Raw genomic sequence first — 5,292 nt, forward strand, 5'->3', positions numbered from 1 at the left:
GGCGCCGCTCAGAAGCAAATGAGGTGCAGGTGTGGCCTCCGCTGAGCGCTGCGCTCAACACCCGCGCGCGGTGGTGCCAAGCCCCAGACCCCGCGGCCTGCCTCCCGCTCCCCTGCGCGCACCGCCCCAGCCTCCCCCCCGCCCCCCCACGCTGCTCACCCGGCTGCGGAGCAATCCCCGGAACGTATCAATAAATCAGAGCACACGGCACAGAAACTTCCAAACACTTAATTGCACTCTGAACACTGCTAACTCTGCCAGGCCCAACTCGCCTGGGTTCCCCCTCCCACCACCACCCCAGACTTGGTAAGAATCGCACACCTCAAACTCACCCCTCCACGCAGCCTGGGTACCCCACCCTCCAATCCTCGTTTGTTATCCCCACCTCTACTCCGTGCAAGCACTGCAACCTTTAAAAGTGAACGTGGTACATAAACAGCCAGCGTGCTGAGCCTGGTCTGATCGGCTCTCGGGTCCCCAGTGGAGCTGGAAGGACACCAAATCCTTGTTAGGGTTTTTAGAAACCACAAAATGCAGAATCACTTATTTCCCCGACAGCTTCAACCTGGTTGCCTTTTCTCTTGTTTCCATTCCTGTGGGTCAGTTCTGCTTGAAATGAACCAAGTTTACAAATCTCTTCTGGTTTGTACACTCCTATTATGCATACGAGGTGATGCATTTGTAACTGTCACACAAGTCAGGGTGATACAGCACTCTCATCTGACCCTATTCATTTAAATGGGTGCGTCTTGATGACATTGATTCATGTTATAAGTTATATCCATGCATTATAATCTTTATGTGTCACCGTACTGGTTATATCTACTACAGTGCAGGGCAGCGGGGGTGGGGTGTGTGTGTGTGTGTGTGTGTGTGTGTGTGTGTGTGTAGACATAGAAAATGATGGTGAGCAGGATTTGAGAGTGCTTTGAACAATATGAAGTCCATATAAACTCCAAATCTTCCTCGATAAGTTTATTATGTGTCCCTATCCTGAGAGAAGGAAATTTACATGCAGAACAGTCCTAGGTGAAGTGTCTTTTGCTGTAAATATTCTGCTAACTTCTTAATATTTAGAGAATGTGTGCTTCAAATGCATATCGCACCAAACTAAAGGGGTAAGTAAACATGATTATGCATGCATGTAAGTCTTTATCAAGGTGGGGTTAATAATGTTTTAAAGCAGAACTATTTCTCATGAAAATAGCTGCTCTTAATAGCCTCTGTCTCTTTATTGTGCTTCTTACTGAAACATAAATCACTAATATGTTTTCAGCAGCAAAGTACTCTCTTTTTCCATTGTATTCACAGATTTAGTGGCATTTCAAATAGATAAACACAAGCAACATCTATCAACACTACAAAAAGGGCGCCTTAATCAAAGCTCCAGGTCCCGGGTCTCAGCATCTCCATTTACCTTGAGATAAATCCATTGGTGTGACCACCACTGCACCGGGTGACAAATCACCCTAGCCGGCCGAGCAGCGCAAAGGCTTATTGGCCTTCCTTTAAGTGGTCTTACCCTTCAATGAAAAGGATGGGGCTTGTCAAGCAGGACCAGATTAAAGTTAGACAAAAAGAAATGATCTGTTATTAGAAAACTCCGATTGAGAATCACAAAACAGGAAAGAAATATGAATAAAAATTTCCAGGGGGAAGACCATCTGATCCCAACAGAAATTAACTCCCATTATGGGCGTGAGGTAATAGATGGCCTGCAGTTGGAGCTAATGAGGATTTCAGATTAAGGAGGTGTGGGGCTCGACTGGGGGTGTTAGCAGCTGCTCTGGGCATCCAAGTGCTAAGTTCAGGAGCAACCTGAGCTCCTGGCTTCCTGGGCTAAAAGGTAGTGTTCACGTAGGGCATGGAAATTACAAGCTCTTGGATGTGAGTACTCATGATTACATGGGTGCTTCAAAGAATAACACTAGTAGGAATCTCAGAGGACAAATTGATTTCCCCATGTCTGAGACAAGGGGAAAGTGAAGGCCGAATATGGCTTGCCCAAAGTCACACAGCTAATAGTAGGACTGAGATGATCTGTCTGCTTCCAATTCGCTGGGACACCATTATTTGACCTAATCCTGGGAGATGACCTTGTTCTGCCTCTAGGTTTAAGGATCTTATCTTTCCAATTAACTGCAAAGGGAGAAGAGAATGGTACCCTATAGTTAGCCTTCTTGGTATAGTCTTGAGTTAAAGCCTAATGCTTATACAAATAATAGTAGCTAATGCTTTCAGGTTCTTACTGGATGCCAGTCTTTGTCTTTGCATTATCTCATTTAATCCATAGATACTTACCATCAGAGTAAGATACTGAGACTTCGTAAGCTGCTTGCCCAAGGTTGAATAATAAATGCAATAGTTTGTTTTTGAACTAAGCAGCCTGCCTTAAGAGCTATGCTTATAACCACTAGTCAACACTGCTAGGCAAAGACTTACATTTCTTATAGGAAAGTTTGTGCCAACAAAGAAAAGTTAATAAGCAAAATATATCTGATAATATATACACAAAAGGAATGAAAACTTGGATGCTGAGGAAAAAACAAAATTCCTAGCTCCTTGATATGAATAAAATACCTTTGGATTTCCCCCAATTTTTCTGATACTCTGCTGAGAAAAGGACTTTAAAAATCAGGCTACCAAGGGAATGATAACCAATTCCATAATTTAAAATAAATTTATAAGCTATAGGAAGATACATGGCAAAAGAAGATACATGGCATAATTATGCAAAAAGAGAGTAGTCCAGCAGAGTACAGAGTGTGTTTTGAAGATGATGGTCCATGCTAAGTTCAACTCCCACCACTGGCGTTTCTAGCCCATGAAATTTCCTCTTTGTCATCTTAGTTTTTTCCTATGTCTGAATCTTAAGCATGCTACGTATCTGTGTTGGCCTCAATTTCCTCACTTGTTAAATAAAGAAATAATGTCCATTTCATATAGTAGTTATGAGGATTAAATGAGATGATGGATGTCAAGAGTTCAGCAGAGTTCCTGAGGAAGGGTAAACATTTGGCAGTTGGCTGTACCCCCAATCTGTCAGAGAGTTGAGAATTACCCCCTTTCATTCCCTGTGCAGCATCATGGAAAGATGCTGACGTTAGAGATGCTGAATGGACTGTGCCCTTGTTCACACCCTGCCCAAAATCCACTGAATGCATAAAAATGCAGTTAAGGGAATCCCTGGATGGCTCAGTGGTTTAGAGCCTGCCTTAGGCCCAGGACATGATCCTTGAGTCCCGGGATTGAGTCCCACGTTGGGCTTCCTGCATGGAGCCTGCTTCTCCCTGTGCCTGTGTTTCTGCCTCTCTCTCTCTGCATCTCTTGCGAGTAAATAAATAAAAAATCTTTTTAAAAAATGCAATTAAGCTTTCAGATATTGCCTCCACAAAGATATTTGGAAATGGCAACTTTTTCACTGCCTTATTTTAGGCCTTATGTCAGGTGAATGTGAGCAGGGGTTCTCAAATATGAAGATATTTAGATTACTAAAGAGAAAGAAATGGTAGATACACAGCTAAAGAAATGAAAATGAGCCTGGGTGGCTCAGCAGTTAAGCGTCTGCCTTCAGCTCAGGGAGTGATCCTGGGGTCCTGGGATCGAGTCCCTCATGGGGCTCCCTATAGGGAGCCTGCTTCTCCCCCTGCCTATGTCTCTGCCTCTCTGTGTGTCTTTCATGAATAAATAAATAAAATCTTTAAAATTAAAAAAAAAAAAAGAAATGCAAAACAGGAATCTCAATCCACTTATTTGAGAAAGCCAGACCAACATTTGCCCATTTGGTGAGTAGTAAGTCCATTATATCTAATGATACAAGAAGCTACCACAAATATCAACCAAGGCTATTGTATTTCCCTCGGAATAAATCTGAGAAGCTTAAAGGTGCTGATTGGTCATTGCTATGTTTGATTTGTAAATATGTCTTAATATGATAGCATTTATGGGAAGCATTGTGTCAAGAGCCTGTTTTCTTTATTTATACAAAGAATCAAGCTGGGTAAAGGAATGTTTTATATTCATTCTAACCTGAGAAATTTGTAAGCTAATAATATCAGAGGAAATACTATATGCCAATTACTAGTGGCCTCCCTTCATTAGTACAACTACAAGTACATATTCTCTGTATTTAACACTGTAACTCAATCCAGTTTAAAAGGAAAACTAAAATAAAATATCTTTATCAAACATTTCTAGTGTCTAAAATGACCCAACCATGCGTTATGTTTCATTTGAGTTTGCAAGGCAATAGTGATAGATAATTACAGGTACGGGTATTGATATATTTTGCATTTGTGTTTGTATCTAAATACCTACTGCCTTCTTAATAAACTTCAATTAATATGCTTTCAAGTGCCCTGAATGTAATTTTCTGATTAAACACATACATCAGACTCACCATTAACTCATTAATTTCACATAGATTGAATTCTGTGTTTGTATGCAGCTAAATGTAAGAAGCAACACATCCAATAATCATTTTGTATTTAATATGAACAGATATATTTCTTTGATTTAGTCCAAACCAAATCCCTAGGACACAAATGAGGTGGTAACTGAATTCTGTGCCTTCAGAATTTGCACATTTAATGGGAAACAATTTCAAAGCCTCTGCCGGTCATTGGAAAGGCTGTTCCATTCTGCTTTTTCCACAGAGCAAAATCTTTCTGAGAACAGTGCTTATTATTGATAGGTTTAAAGCACCTCAGGTGCTTGCCCATTGTGTGTATTGCTGTCACTCTGTCTTCTGAGCAGTGGGAAGCAATGATGGATAACATAGAGAATAATACATGATTCTTGATGGAATGCAAAGCTATAATTCAGTCTTGGGGGTTCTGCTGACGTCACAGTGCGTGAGAACACAGCTCAAAGAGGTTTTTCTAAAAACCAAGCAACCCTTGTTATCAATCGAGTATGGAGCCAGTGGATCAAGACGCACACTATAGCCTCCTTGAGTGATTTTCAAAGGAGAAAAAGCACGTGAGAGTGTAATCTCTTAGGTTAAAGTCACAACTGTGCTCCCAGGAAGGCAACGAGAGCCTATTGCTGGCTCCTACCCAGTTCATTCCTCATTTGCTTTGTGACAGGCAAATGAAAACTCTCAGATGTGGAGAATAGAACTCTCTCTTCTTGACCTTTCAAGATATCCTCTAACCCAGGTTTCCAAAATTTCTCTGGTGAGAGATATTGCCTGAAACCCTGTTAAAAACATAGCTTTCAAAAAAAAAAAACATAGCTTTCTGGGGGCACCTGGCTGGCTTAGTTGGTGGAGTGTGTGAGAGCGTGTGACTC

This window comes from Vulpes lagopus, chromosome 10 (assembly GCF_018345385.1).
Source record: "Vulpes lagopus strain Blue_001 chromosome 10, ASM1834538v1, whole genome shotgun sequence".
In the NCBI taxonomy this organism is placed as follows: domain Eukaryota; kingdom Metazoa; phylum Chordata; class Mammalia; order Carnivora; family Canidae; genus Vulpes; species Vulpes lagopus.